The sequence below is a fragment of the Crocodylus siamensis genome, chromosome 3 (genome assembly GCF_052110815.1).
Source record: "Crocodylus siamensis isolate JL-2025a chromosome 3, ASM5211081v1, whole genome shotgun sequence".
NCBI lineage: Eukaryota > Metazoa > Chordata > Crocodylia > Crocodylidae > Crocodylus > Crocodylus siamensis.
This window is the reverse complement of record NC_143397.1, coordinates 129,412,251-129,428,340: the sequence shown is the minus strand read 5'-3', so window position 1 is coordinate 129,428,340 and position 16,090 is coordinate 129,412,251. Positions and strand designations below refer to the sequence as shown.

Genomic DNA, 16,090 nt, shown 5'->3' with positions numbered 1-16,090 from the left:
CCTATGGTTGGCTGCTCCAGCCAGGCACTAAGCTAGCTACACCCCAGGCTGTCTCAGTACTGCCCCTTAGGGTAGTGCTGGCAGGGGAATAGTGTCCAAACAGCCCGGTTTGTAGGTGGTGTCAGGACACTGAGTCAGAGGAACTGGGTCACGAGATTCATTGCCCAGTGCTAGGGCACAAGCACTCAGGGATTCAAAGTTCTGTTGCCATGCTAATCAGGGGAGCACTCCCAGTCCCCATGGGCCAGGAGGTAGTTGGCCAGGGCTTTGCAGACACAGATTTCCTGCTTGTGTGGGGGGTCAGTGCTCCCAACATCAGCCAGAGGCTCTACTTTCCCCAGCCTCCCTGTGCAGTACATTTCCAGCATGCCATGACTAGTCTGCGTGCTGTGCCTCCTTTGCCCAGGCTTCACAAAAGACCTCCACCTCTGATCTCCCAGATGTTGTGGATGACACACATGACAATGATAAGGTATGACAGGTGCTCCTTCACCACCATGAGACACATGCTGAGAGTGTGCCAGAGTGCCTTGAGGTGGCTGAAGGCACATTTCACAGTCATGTGGTACCTGCTTAAGCAGTTGTTGAAGTGCTCCTTTTGGTGGTGCAGTTGACTCATAGAGGAGTTTATGAGCCAGGGCAGGAGGGGGTAAGTAAGCTGGGTCCCTGATGATGAGGGGAGGGAATAGGATGGTACCAATAATGAATCTGGGAACCGCAGGATTATAGTATGCTCTGGAGGATGTGGGGGATTGCAGAAAATGCGGGCATCATGGATGCTGCTGACCAAGCAGTGAATATATGGGTGAAACAGATCTGGTGGTCAGTAATGCCCTGCAGGGTGACATAGAAGTAGCCCTTCTGGTTGATGAATACCTGGGCACATTGGGGCAGGCAGATAGTGGGGATGTGGGTGTCATTCACAGCTCCCATGCGGTTAAGAATGCTCATCCAGTGGAAGTCAGTGATCACATCCCTTGGGGTGATGAAGTTGATGAAGTAATTGTCAAGGAAATTCTGGATGTTCATCCAGAATGGCTTCTCCAGACTGGGACTTGCCCAAACCAAACTTGTTGGCGACATAGTGGATACTGTAGGAAGTGGCCAGCTTCATAAAGGCAATGACCACCTGCTTGTCTGGAGTGAGGGATAACCACATGCTGATATCGGGGGCCACCTGGAAAATGATGTCCATGAAGGTGGCTCAGTACATGCAGAAGGTCTGGACCCACTGTTCATTATCCCAGGTGTCCAGGAGAATCTACTCTTTCCAGTTGCTGTTGGTGGCATGGGCCCAGAACCAGTGCTTGATGCCAGTATGCATAGTGTCCAGGGTGGCCTCATCCTCATTGGTCACTTGGAAGTCAGTGGTCCAATCCAGGATGCTTGGTGAGTGCAGGGTGTGGTAGCTGGCCCTGTGTGGGACAGCTGACTACTGACTCGGGGGCGGGAAGCTACTTCTCATGGCAGCCAGCTACTGAAGGATGTCCAGATGGCTATGCATGATATCTCACCGCCTCCGGTGAGAGTCATACAGCGGGACAAGCAGGACACGCCACAGCTTGGATCTCCATGTTTGGGTGTGGGCAGTGGGTCACCATGGTGGGATGCAGGCAGGTTGGAACATAGTCATGTGCAAGTAACAAGGGAGGGCACTTGCTTTGAGGCTCTTCTGGAAGCTTCTAGACAGGGAGAGGGTCCATGATGAGGCAGCAGGGGTTTTGGGGGCATGGTTGCCCATGCCCAGCAGTCAGAGTTGTCCTGGGTGCTCAGCTATGTTTGGCAGCCTCCAGCAGCCTGCGGAGGAGCACCCCTGCCTGCAGGTCTTGGTCAATGCAGGTTGCCTGGATTAGCCTTCCCTCCCCCCACCCCCCCACCTCGGCACAAGGGTGAACATGTATACTATTTGTTCCCAATTTAAACTAGGTCACTTAGAGACAACTGTGTAACTTAAATTGATTCCTCCCCTGGCTTTTTGAATGTCTGTACGTAGTCAGAAGGGCATGATGAGTATTTGCCCATACCACCTACACCTCATTAGGTGTCCCAGCTTAGAAGTGAAACCTCCACAATGCCCTCTGTAGGATCTGAAGAAGCAGGTGGTGCAGTGCTACCAGAGCAACTGAACCTTTCCCGTTTGTATGAATAGAAGGGTGGAGCTTATTTTGTAGAAGGTGATTTCTTTATGCATTGGGAGAAACAATCCAGGTTAAATAAAAGCCATGCATGTATCATTTCTATTTCATAAAAGATGCTGCCCTACTGAGAGTATTTGTTTCTCTTTCTTCTTCATAGCTGTCAAATGCAGATGTCTCTCCATCCCCAGTTCCCACTCAACATGCTTTTGATGATGACACACGCTCTGCTGAGCCCAGTTGGGGACTGAAAGTTCCCAGCATGAGACAAATAAACAGCTCTTCTCACCCTGCCCCCCCCCACCTTACTTGTTTTTCTGGTCTAATTTCGCAGTTTGGCGTACTGTATAATAAAAGAAATAAGAATTTTAAATTTATGGTGTTCAACACTGGTGTGGCATGCATAAAATATTTTATGGAACAAACACTTTCAGTTAGGACAAATATGAAAGTTTAGGAATTATTAATAGCAGTCGCATTCAAGGACTTCTACTCTCCTTTTTTTGGAGGGGTGGGGGGTGCTATGGTCTTGGATGGAATTTCAAACATATTCATTAGCAATAATGTGCTTATTTGTCACCGAATCAACAAGCAAAGGAGAGTAAGCACTAAAAACAAGCTAAGAAATATTTTAGATACTTTGTCACAAGCAAATCAAAGCCGGGATGCCCCAGTCAACCATTAAGTTGGTGTTGGCCTATGAAGTTAGATATGGACGGGGGAAGGAAGGAAAGGCTGTGAGCCTGATGGATTCAATTGTTCTTTCTAGGAGTGATGTAAATACAGTCACTCACATTTGAACTAAAGATTGACAGAAGTTATATTCTCCCCTTCCCTGCCAATTTCCGGATACAAGCAAGCTTACTCAAAGTTTTCATATATACCAACTATAAGTAAATTAGATAAAGATCAAATCAACCCTTCCATCCTTGGATTGTTCCTCTGCCACTCCAACTTTCTCCTCTGGCCCCCATTGGCTCTTCCATCCCTTGATCATTGCCCTGCCACCCCATCAGCCTGAGTGCGGCAGAGGTGTCAGTAGGAAGGATTCCTCTTCTGTGCCTGCTCCTGAGGTCCCTGCAGACCACACTTCCCCTGTGCACCAAGCTCCAGCTCCCATCAAGCCCTGCAACTAAAGGTGGAGGTAGGGGGCAAGGATCTGCCAAGCAGTGGGGTTGAGGGAGGTGGGGAGCAGGCAAGGAGAGATATTCCCACCCCTCCCCCTACGACTGCCACTGCTGATAGGAGTGGTAAGACAAAGATCCAGGAGTGGGGGGAGGCAATCAGGTGAGTGGAAGGGGTATGTAGGGTGTGATGGAGGGCAGCAGGGTGATTTGAGGGGCTGAGGGAGCAATCCAAATAGCATGGGTGGGGGGGCCTTCTCCTTCCCCCCTCCCCAACCTCTACTGTCATGAGAGCTGGCGAGAAGATCAGGTATGGAGCAGACTTGCAGGCCTGCCCCACACACCTGCTTGCCAGCCTTCTAGCAGCAGGTCTGAGCAGTAGTGCACATTAGAGCAGGTATTAACCCTAAACATGTGACTGATCACTAAAACTGGTTAACTTTAACACAGACTATTATTCTTCAGAATTAGCATTTGCTAATCTAACTTGTAATTTTGCCCTTAGGGTGTTTTACAGAGTTTTCCCTCAAACTTCTTTAGCACTAGAAAATCTTCCTGTAAGAGTAGGCTCCCCCGGCATTATTAGCTGAGGAAGCATCTGCAGGCCAGTTTGGATGAAGCTGCTTTGACTGGGAGCTGGAACTTCACCCCCGTCTGAGAGAGACTGTTCTCCTTTGAATCCTTTAGGAACTTCTACAAAGATATTTTTTGCAGCTTACAACACCTCTGAAATCCAACTTTGTACAGAAATGTTTCATATCATGAGAGAAGGTTAAGGGGGAAAAGTTGTAGGACCCTCTGCTTTTCCACAGAAGTTGTTTCAAAGGGACTGTGGAAAGCAAAAGCTCCTACAGGAACTTCCTGGAGTTTTTCCAACTCTCAATATTTTACTGGGCATCTTAGAATATTTGATTTTTTTTTTTCTTTATGAAAAATCACATTTCCTGGAGTCATGCAATCATGCAAAAATCTCCATTTTCCTTTAAAATAAATGCTTGCATCCTCATGGTTACAGAGAAAAGTTTGAAAATGTGAACAACAAAGGGTCAAACACAGAAGGCACATAAGCAAGACTCCAAATTTATTTTAAAAATGTTTTATTATTTTGGGGGATCTGACACAGGAGTTTTTGAATCTTATGGTCTGTAGTACTAACAGTTTTATGGGGACATCTTCCAAGGGTATGGAAGGGGACAAACAAGACCCAGCCTTGATTTGGAGCATTTCTAACGTTACCTTTAGAAAGTTTGGACTCCCCCTACCCCACCCTTTATTTACACTATATGTTTCTAAGTAATTAGAAGACTTAGGGGTTTTCAGAAGTGAGGAGTGATGCAGAGTAATCAAATGGAGATAGGAGTTAGGCTGTCAGAAAAAACTGCAGCGTCCTCTTCCAAACCCGAGACACCCAAGTTTACTACTTACTTTTGAAAATCCTGGCTGTATAGCATTTACAGGAACCATCAATCTAATTTTGTAATTCGGACCATCTTTTCCATTTCTAATCCAAAGTATTAAGCAATTTGAATTGAAATAACATCACAGCCCACAGAAAATATGTTATTCTAGTGCTTAAAAGATCATGAAGCCACCATCTACACATTACACATAAGGTATGATTAACCAGTTAATCACACCTTGAGTGGTCACCTGGCCATGTGTTCAATCAATTAATGGCATGATAAAGAGGAATAAGCTACAAAATTATTCCACAAAATATGTGTAATAACTTTGTAGCTGCTTCCTGTCATAACACTAATTGAACTTGTGGCCAGGGGCCCTTGTCACTGGGATCCCCATCAGCTGATCAGCGGTCCCAGCTGGGAAGGGTCTGTGTGCACACTGACCCTGGGAGTTCCCAGGTCCCTGCCCTGAGGTATGCCTGCACAGCTGGGAGAGTGCAGCAGCTGCACTCTCCCAGCAACAGAGGTGTGTGGGGCATCCCCGCAACTAGCAGCTGAGGAGGCTCCCAGCTGTGAGAGCTTGTACCTTGCTGGTGCAGGGGGAGGCTGGGATTGAGTTCCCCCTGCACCAGCAATAAGGTGTGATGCAATCCAATTTGTGATCCCATGATTATGCCTCCTGCCATGTAGGTGTGGCACGGTGGAGGTGAAATTCTGTGGATCATGCATTAGATCCCATCACACCTTTACCTCCATGTGTAGAGGAGCCTGAAGGGTCTTTATAATCTTGGTAAGTAAGGAGATCAAGTGATAACAAGATCAAAAGTAGCTCTTGAGGAAGTTATTATTTTATCCTACACCTTCAGGGCTTTCTTATTCTCTGTTTTAATTGCTCTATAAATCTAGTTTTTGTTTTCTAATAAAAAAAAATATACCCTCTTTTTCTGAGGATATGGCAGAGTGACATGGACAAGTTAGTCTCCAGGTGCCACCCTGTACTGCCTTCTGCCTGACTTCAGACAATGCAGCTAAGTGCACCTCTGTCTATCTGAAAAACATTTTTTGTGGACAGCAATTATAACTACACATTGGAATCTTTTGTGCTGTGAACCTTTGGGCTAGTGCTACAATTACTAACTAGACTAATTTGTACAGTAACAATTTAGAACCAAGGTGCAAGAAATTACAGCTTCCCAATCACTTCCCCCCCACCCCTTTTTAAACAGCATGCTTTCAACTTGGGTATTTTGCTTTCTAAGCTATAAATGCATTTTTTAAAGTTCAAATTTACTTAATCCATAAAACTAATTTATAGCTGTGCAAAGAGGAGAAACAAAGGTTACCAATTAATGGCCTGAGTTATTTAAAAATGACTGAGGTAGGCAGTTTTACTCACCATTTTTGATGACTTTTCATATGCAAATACTGGCCTACATTGTGCATGAGCTTACAAAAAATAGACTTATGCAGATGTAGAAATCCTTACACAATACTATAAAGATTAATACGAACTCTGACTAATTGTAATACAATGTTATTCTTAATATTTACCTTGTTCAACCTTGTTACACGACTAAGCACAGAAAAAAATGTACAGTAGTTCTGCCGTAGTCAATAGGACTATTAAAATGTGTTGAGTTTTTAAGCAAAAATAGGAGGGAATTTCTAACCTCTTAGAGATAGTGACAAGTTACTGTAATTTAAACAACTTCAAGTATCTGAAGTAGACTCACTGACTTTTAAAAATGGGTCTATTTTTTATTCCCAGTAGTCCATTTAAAATGAATTGCTGGCTTAAGTTTAAAAGGCCCAAATTTAGTAAAACACTTTATATTCTTTTGAAATCCTTCACCGACTAGGGCTGGATTTAAACATATGCTTAAGGACTTTGCTAAGTTGGGACCTTAAATACCTGCTTTTAGATTTAAAGCATTCTCTTTCTTGGGAATGACTGTAAAGTGGCAAAGAAAGCAGACCGATGCTACAGAGGTTAAAAAAACAAAGGGTCAAGAGAGACAAATAGCCTCAAGATAATCTTCAAGTGAGTGCTCTGGTGGAAGAGCTTCCCTGCCAGTGCCAAAGCTGTATCCATTTTATACTAAGACTGAGCACTTTGGCCTCCAGCACTGAATTTTCACTCTGGTCCAAATGTGGAAGGGAGGAAGAGGACAGATTTTTTGTAAAAGGATACTTCCACTGTACATCCACTGTTTGCTGTGGCTGTTCTTGCTTATAATGATATATTTAGTTTGGAAAATACTGAGAACGTAAGGCCTGATCTTGCAAGCATTTTCAGCACAGGCTTCATTTTACTGAAATGATTTCTTATGTGTTTTAACTTCTAAAAGATAATCCATGGAAGTACATAACAAAATTAAAACTGCCATTTACTGGGTCAAACCATAGGTCCTTCTTGCCGCCTGGTATCTACCCCATGTCATTCAATGGCAGAGATGGGATACTTAAAGGAAGAGTACCGATCAGTTATCTGTGAAAGAGCTTTTCTGGAGTCTTTGTAGTTTGATATTACAGGAGGGGAGAAAGATGGGAAACTCCAAAATGTTCACTGCAGTCCAGCTTGTTTTCTCCATTGATTAGTTAACCAGGTGGGCATTTACCCTTTTTTTTTGCCTTTCTTCTTCCTTGTGTGCCATTCCAGGGGCATGTCTACATGTGCATATTAATGCAATGCAATAAACTGTGGTGTTTTACATGTAACATGTGCCTGGGACTGCAACACACTGAGCCAGAGCAAAGCAGCCCTGACTGGCAGGTGGTCCAGGAGGTCAGCCTGCCAGCTCGGGGTGGCTCCCCGCTGGCTTAATGTACTGCTGAGGGGCTGGCTGGGGCACGGGGGTACTATAGTGCAAGGCTTGCCTGCAGGCAGCCCTGCACTGAAGCCCCCTCATGCCCTAGCCAGCTCTTCCAGCATCTACACGTGTGCTACTGTGGAGTTCTTTACTGCTATGGAGTTTTCTTTACACAGTAAATTAGTTCACTCCAGGGGTGCATGTATAGATGTGCTATATTTACTGTGCAGCTAGTCTACTGTACAGTAAATGTCTCATGTGGATGCATCCCAGAATCACAAAATGTTCTGTATCAAATGGAACTTTGTAAAGCAAACGGTAGGCCTAAGAACTGTATCATATGGTTAGAGAGGCAAGGAGGCAGGTTGTGGGTATATCTGTCGCCCTGTAGATACTACTGCATTTTTATTCAAGTGGAATTGCAAGAGTTGTGTAGACTGGCCCTCTGAAGATCTCTGAATCAAGCCAGTTTTAATTAAGCTGATCAATCATCTCAGAATAATCAAATTAATTAAAAAAATGTAGTTGACTGTTTGATTCCAGCAACAGCTACATTTTATCATATGAAAAAATGGCTTTTCCTTTGTATTTTAAATGACTGAAATTTGAAAAATAGATTTGTTAACTTCATAAAGGGCAGTAAATGTTATTGCAAAAATGGTTGGTTAACTTGTCACTGTTCTGTTCAGAAGCTTGGACTAACACCCTCAGTGGGATTATTGATATAAATAGTGTCTTTTTAAGAGGAGGCAAGCGACACTGTTCATTAGCAGAGGGTTCATTTATTAAAACCTCAAGTAATCGTCATTCTCAAAAGATCTGAGCTCACTGAAAGTAAATTGTGTATTAATGATGCAGCTATAGCTCAAAAAACCTGAGATATTTTGTCATTCTTTATCATATAAATATGGATTTTTATGGAGTCAGGTGTGTTATGAAAAGCTTTGATAGCTGTACAATACTTTGCAAAATTATGGGAGTACATAGCCCATCTGCCACCCACATTTAATAGCTGTTCTTCTAACACACAGTTGACAAAAAAGTGACACCTTCTGTTTCTTCATATACCCAAGGGACCTGCACTATTTATCAGTTCTATTTTATTTAGACTGTAAACTCTTTGGGACAGGGGATGTCTTATTGTTCTGTATTTGTCTATCTGTCTGATTTTTATGCCACCTTTCCCAACAAAGACTCAGGACCACTTACAGTATGGGAACAGAATAACTTGTAAAGCCAGAGAACAAACAAGAGAGCAAAGCAACTTAACAGGCAATTGCAATGTCAAAATAAATCAGAAACTTAGCTTTGTTTGCTAAATATCAGCCCAAATAGAAAGGACTTACAGCACTTCCACAAAACATCTAGGCTCAGGCTCTGGTGGGCCTCAAGAGGAAGGGAGTTCCAGAGCCCAGGAGTGACTGCAGAGAATGACATCCCATATGTTTTTACCAAGCAGAGTTGACATATTGATATAAACCTTGCAGGAGGTTGCTTTCTACTGACCTTAGAGATAGATCACTGTGGGACATGAAGGAGCAAAGAGCTCATAAGTACTTGGGGCCCAAGCTGTTTAGGGCTTTCTAAGTCAAAACCAGCACTTTGCATTTTATCTGGAAAGTGACTGGAAGTCAGTACAGACTCTGGAGCATTGGCACCCCACCTCACCCCCATCTGGGGTCCTAGGATCCATAGTAATTCAAATAATAATAGTAATAAGTGTGCAGTTTTGAAAACACTAATGCACATAACTTTGCTCACCTACAGGCTTGCAGGATCAGGTCCTTGTTCTGCTGCTTTTTCCTTCCTCACTTTTCAGGTGGGGCTTTGTTTCTGAAAAAGTGCCAAATAGTCTGTCTCAGTCCAGCAAAGCACTTAAGTATATAAGCATGCGATTAGCCCCAATGGTTTCACTGTAACTGCTCGCATGCATAACTTTAAATATATTCTTAAATGTCCTGCTGTTGGAGGTCAAAATGTAGCACCTTGAAGAATCAAGTTCAATATAAGTTAATGCCTAAATACAGAGCGCCATTTAAGAGACTAAAGTAAACTATCCATGTTACCATGTAAATAAAAAGCTTGATTTTGCTCTCAGTAATGCATATAGTATTGTCTTCTGATGTCCGTTTCATCCAGAACTAGTGTCCTCAATTTAACCAGGCACTTAAGCACACAACTAATTTTAAGGAAAATTATTTCCATTCACTTGAATAAATAATTTGTTCATATGTAAGTACTTCCCTGCATTGGAATCAATGAGAGGTTTCATGGTTGGGAAGTAATGAATGTCTGAATCTTCTCTGTGCATCTGCCTTTTTTCACAGTGGATATAATGTTCATAAAAGAACTAGAACTGGCAGTCAGAAAGATTGATTGACCAGTTCAGCAGAAAATACTGTATAAGAAAGAATGATTTGGCTTTAGTAACACCCCTCTGTTCTGTGTCTTTTAATGGTGGCAATATGTTTGTTGCCTTGGCATCAGCAAAAAGAAAGCATACCAGAAACACAGCTTACCTAAACTGTTGGATAACAAATTATTAGGAGTCACCTAAAGCAAAATCTGCCCAGAAAATGTTTTCTAGATGATTATTAGTTAGGTTTATGTAGACAACACACATAAGTGTATATAGTTGTCCTGGACTGTAGTTTATAGTAAGGTAAACTCCTGAAAAGTTTGAGTGTTCATAGCAAGAAATGTAGGTCAACCCTAAGGGCCAAATTCTACCTAAGTATTTAATGCAGCACCACAGACCCAACAGGAAAGAGGATGTGAGTGTGAGGGATTGTTCTTGTCCAGCTCTGAGGGATGACTAGCATGATAGCTACAATAAGACCCAGAAACCCTGATTGCTGTCTAATGCCAAAGAGGAGATGTTCTGTTCGTGGACACAAAACGGTGGCCCCAGCAATGGAAAGGGCTTACCAAGTCTACTTTTTTGTGTAGAATAACCAGTCAGCTGAACTTTTTTTCTCATTTGTCAACGAAAGGGGCCCCTTATTCTCAAACCCATGAGGAGTCTGAGCATTGATGATGAGGGAAATAAAAATGGTGGTAAACAGGAAAGTATTAAACAGATTTAAAGGGTTTTCTTTTCTTTGCGGATCAGAATAAAACCTTTCCATCTTTGAGGCTGCCAAGGGAAATGGGTAATCTTATTTATTAGTCATATTTTGAAAAAAAAATCTTGGGCCCAGATCCTCACAAATATTTACACCTGTCAGCCCCTTTGATTAATGAAAATGTAAATGAATGGAATAGGTGCCTAAATACCTTCTGGACCTAAACGGCATATGAGCTGAAGTCCTGTTCTCATAAATGTTTGAAGACTGATTTGGCACCTAGCACCAATTGGTTTCAATTGCTACCTTGTGTAGGTACATAGAACTAGGACTAGCATCCAAGATCAAGGATAATAAAAAGCCCTTTTTCAAATATATAGGGAGGATGAAAAAGGCACCGGGTAATGTGGGGCCCCTGCAAAGTACGCTGGGCAATCTGGTGGTTGCGCCAGAGGAGAAAGTGGAACTCTTTAACCAATTCTTCACCTCCATTTTCTTGTGCAGGGACTGGGACTTCCCCGCTGGGAGGCCAGACGGACTCGAGGGGAACGCCTCCAGACCTTGGCTTGGGGAGGACCAGGTTGGAGAGCTTCTGGAGGCGCTGGACATGTTCATGTCAGTGGGTCCAGATGCTCTCCACCCCAGGGTGTTCAGGGAGCTAGCTGGAGTTACTGCAGGGCCCTTGGCATGGCTTTACAAGTGCTCGTGGTGCTCGGGCCAGGTGCCAGATGACTGGAAGATAGCTAACATGGTCCCCATCTTCAAAAAAGGGAAGAGAGAGGACCCGGGCAACTATAGGCCTGTCAGTCTTACCTCAATCCTAGGGAAACTCTTTGAGAAGATTCTCAAGGAGCACATATGTGATGGGCCGGCTTCAGGGATGATGCTCAAGGGCAACCAGCACAGTTTCATTAGGGGCAGGTCTTGTCAGACCAACCTGATTGCCTTTTATGATCAGGTCACAAAGGCAATGGATGCAGGTATCGCCGTGGATGTAGTCTTTCTGGACTTCAGCAAGGCCTTTGACACTGTCTCCCACCCCATCCTCATTAAAAAACTAGGCAACTGTGGGATTGATGCCTACACAGTCAGACGGATTGCAGATTGGCTCAAGGGTCGTACTCAGAGGGTGGTGGTGGATGGGTCATATTCAACCTGAGGGGAAGTGGGCAGCGGAGTCCCCACAGGGCTCGGTCCTTGGGCCTGCGTTGTTCAATTTCTTCATCAGCGATTTGGACAGTGGGGTGAAATGCAACCTGTTTAAATTCGCTGATGATACCAAAATTTGGGGTGAGGTGAGCACGCTAGTAGGGAGGGAAAGACTGCAACAAGACCTGAATAGGTTACAGGAGTGGGCTGACATAAACAAGATGCGTTTCAATACTGGCAAGTGCAGGGTGCTGCATTTAGGCAGTAGAAACCAGCAGCACACTTATAGAATGGGAAACTCCCTTCTTGAGAGCACGGAGGCAGAAAGGGATCTTGGAGTCATTATTGACTCCAAGATGAACATGGGCCGACAATGCGAGGTCACGGTTGGCAGGGCTAACCGCACCTTGTCATGCATCCACAGGTGCATCTCAAGTAGAGCCGGGGAGGTGATCCTCCCCTTCTGTGTGATGCTGGTCAGGCCACAGCTGGAGTACTGCGTTCAGTTCTGTGCGCCCCATTTCAGGAGGGATGTGGACAACATGGAGAGGGTCCAGAGGAGGGCCACCCGCATGATCCGGGGACAACAGGGCAGACCCTACAATGAGAGACTGCGGGACCTAAATCTGTTCAGCCCTCACAAGAGAAGGCTGAAGGGGGACCTAGTGACTGTCTTTAAACTCACTAGAGGGGACCAGATGAGTTTGGGGGAGACATTGTCTCCTCTAGCACCACCTAGCATGACAAGGAACAATGGACACAAATTATTGGAGAGTAGGTTTAGATTAGACATCCGCAAGAACTACTTCACAGTCAGGGTGGCAAGATCTGGAACCAACTTCCAAGAGAAGTGGTGCTGGCTCCTACCCTGGGGATCTTTAAGAAGAGGCTTGATGCCTACCTGGCTAGACTCATTTGAGTCCAGTTTTTTTTCTCCTGCCCAGGCAGGGGGTCGGACTTGAAGATCTATAAGGTTCCTTCTGACCTGACTTCTATGATTCTATGATAGAAAATCCTGCTGCATGCTTACATCCAAAATCTGGCTCTTAAGACAATGGTGACCTCACTTTCTTTGAAAGTCAGATGTATTTAAGTTTATGGGTACCTAAATCACTGGAAAATTCCCTCAAATATGCTGCATTTCAGTCTGTAGTAAGAAATTAGAAAATGAAGGAATGGAGGGCAGGACCCTCCAAAGTGCCTACCGCATGCTGTCAGACCTATACATCCCTTTGATGTATGATAAAAGTATAAGTGTACCATTGTTTCCACTATAAGGAGTAAAGTCTTTGTTATCTCAGTGGAGTTTCTTTATTTTTTTTTGCTGTCCCAAAAAACTCTACTACAGTTTTTAAAGCCAATGTCACACAAATATCAAACATTGGCAAAGGAAATATTTTCACCATTTCCAATCATTCTAATTGGATGTGTAGTCTGTGTAGAGCACCATAATTCTGTCCAGAGGCTGCTTGTCAAGCCATGTTTTTATTGTAATTACCTGATTTGTTCAGCTTTAATCATATTTACTTTTGAAGGTCAGCTGTCCTGCTCTGAAATGGTTAGTGGCGGCCATAGCAATATGCAACACCCATAGGGAGTAAAACAAAGAGCATACACAGTTCTTTCATTTGGGCTTCACAAAAATGTTTTTACCTTTTGATTATTTTTTGTACTTTGTCAATATTAATATTTGTGTCAGAGTTGCTCTTACAAATTCAACCTGTAACCAGAGCCCCATTTTAAAAGGTACTATACACATGCATAGTAAAAGTCATACTAAGCCCCAAGGAGCTTCCAGTCTAAACAAATAATACAAAGGGTGATAGGAACAAAGAGTTGTTACCTTCATATTACAGATGGGTAATTGAAGCACAGGAATTGAATCCAAATCTCCTGAGTCCCAGTCCAGTGCCATAACCATAGTATTCACCTTTCTGTCTAAGGTCATGCGTAGACTGGTTTGTTGTGGATAGTGAAGACAGAAGAACTCTGCACATGGTCAAAGTGCACACATTTTATAAACCATATGCACAGTTTTTTGTGAAGGGCTGAAAAACAGGCACCGGTAGTAGTAAGCACTGGTGAGCATTTACAGTAGACGGCCTGGAACCAGACAGTCCTCCTGCATATTCCAGACACGATGCAATGCCCACTGAAATAAATGGGGAAAAAACCCCAGTGTATTCAACAACCTTATTTAATGTACAAAAAGTTTTTTTTCCCCCCCATTGCTTTTTGCTTGATTATGTGATTCGTGGTGAATTGTTTGATCATTTTCTTTGTTCAGTTCAATTTAAGGTGGCTGGACTAAAGTTCTTTAACAACGGACAGTTCTGCTTGTTGTTTAGAATGCCACTTTGGAGTTTTTCTGTGTGCGTTTTATATGAAACCTGTCCATAACTTAAGCTAAAATTTAAATCCTTCAGGAAACAAATATGTGTAAAAGAAGCAGTAGATTTTAAAACAATTCAGTTATTTCAAAAGTACTTATGTTCCCTAAAATGTGAAAGAAATGGTAATATATTCATAAACACTAACCTGAAGTCAGTGGTGCATGCTTATGCATAAATTGCATTATCCTCAGGATCTACTGTAATTCTCAGAAGGAAAGTTGTTAAGTAAAAACACTGTTAGCAGCTTCTGGTGCTCTACAGCAGGGAGAGGCAACCTTTCTGGCTGCAGGCTGGAACAACCCACCCTGGGCCAGGGTGGATGGTCAGACAGGTGCCAGGACCAAGCCATAGCCAGTACTTGTTCTCATAGGGAGAGTGCCTACAGACAAAGCTACCCACTGCTAAATGCCACCAAAGCCCCACATCCTCAGGCAGGTTCAAATGACCCTGTGGGATGGATGGAACTCATAGGCTATAGGTTGTCAACTCTTGCTCTAGGACTCCAAAACATTAGAAGATTCTTAGCATTTTCCTAGAGCACCCAAAAAGGAGAAGGATTTTCTAATTCTTTTCTTACTATAAGTTTCAGACTTCTCTATCTTCTATAGTCAGAGTTAAATCACTTACTGTGCAACTGAATGTAAAAAAGTTGGATTGCTACTTAAAACTGAATGCAGTAAGATTCCCCAAGAAAATAATGCATATTTCTTAATTTTTCCCCCAAAATTCTTCAGGGCAGGACTACACTTTCAGCTGGCTCCTAGCCTTGTTCAACTGGTGATTGTTTTCCTTTAAGACTAGCATAATATGAAATGAGTATGGTGATCTCAAGCTTGTATAGCCTTATATCCACCTTACGGAAGTCCTATGGTTACCAGTTTAATTTATAGAGAAATTCAATTTACCACAGTAGATGCTTTATATATCATTGAGAGCCAGGGGCAGATCTGGAGGGGTACAGTAGCATACCAGTGCTCTACTTTCTGAGCATGCATCAGGAGCAGCAGCTGGGAATGTTTTTAAGTCCCTGAAGAAGGTAAAAATCCCACCCCCTTCCCCTCCATATTGAGAGGCATGTGCCTTCCCCTTCCCTCCACTTTCCACCTTCCCCACGTGCTGCTGCTGCTGTTCCTGCTGTCCGGAGGGTAAGGGTGGCTACTGTCCCTCTCCAGCCAGGCTGCATGACGGCTGAGTTCAGCCTGGAAGAACAGTAGTGGTAGCATCAAGCAGGAAGGTTTCCCCTCTTTATCTGGTCTCTCTCTCTCTCTCTCCTCCCCATCTCTCCCTGGTCATTCCTCACCAGCCCAAAGGAGATACAACACACCCACCTGCAGCCGCCTCTGTCCTGGGCTGAGCCCACCCCTTGCATAGTCCATATAGAGTGACTCTGGATCACCCCTTGCCCATGGGGCAGTGGGGATCTCAGCAGCAGCAGGTGGAGGAAGGAGAAGAGAAGGAATGTGCCTCTGAGCAGCAAGAGGAAGGGAGGAAATTCTTACCTGCTTGGGGACTTTAAAAAGCCCCTGGCTGCTTCATTTAGGGACCCATTCTGGTAGTTATGGACAGAAACAGTAAGATGAGAATCAAAGTGGGAGAAAGGAAATATTTAGCCATATAAAGGTGGGGAACTGAGTGAAATGGTCATCTGCCAATAGGCATACTAGAGTTAGTCTTTAAGGGATACCACTCTAAGCTGCCTTCTGCCTGGCTTTGGACTCACATGACTAACTAGGTGTTCCGTGAAGAAACACCTTGAGAAGCTGGATACCTTCAAGTCAGCTGGCCCTGACAATCTACACCTCAAGGTTCTTAAGGAGCTGGCGAGCATCATAGCTCAGCCCTTGGCACGGATCTTTGAAAACTCCTGGTGCTCTGGTGTACTGCCCAAAGACTAGAAGAAAGCCAATGTGGTGCCGATCTTCAAGGAAGGGAGGAAAGTGGATCTGGCTAACTATAGGCCCATCAGCCTGACTTCTATCCCGGGGAAGATCTTAGAAAAGTTTATTAAAGA

At 43.9% G+C, this 16,090-nt stretch overlaps 1 long non-coding RNA gene across 1 annotated transcript in view; it reads right to left on the bottom strand.

Annotated features, from left to right (window-relative positions):
* Nucleotides 1-9,307, bottom strand: part of LOC149868799 (uncharacterized) — a 63,898-nt gene extending 54,591 nt beyond the window's left edge. Inside the window, exon 1 of the long non-coding RNA XR_016441032.1 lies at nucleotides 9,234-9,307. This is a non-coding gene — a long non-coding RNA (uncharacterized LOC149868799). The remainder of the gene's footprint in view (nucleotides 1-9,233) is intronic.
* Nucleotides 9,308-16,090: the final 6,783 nt, after the last annotated feature.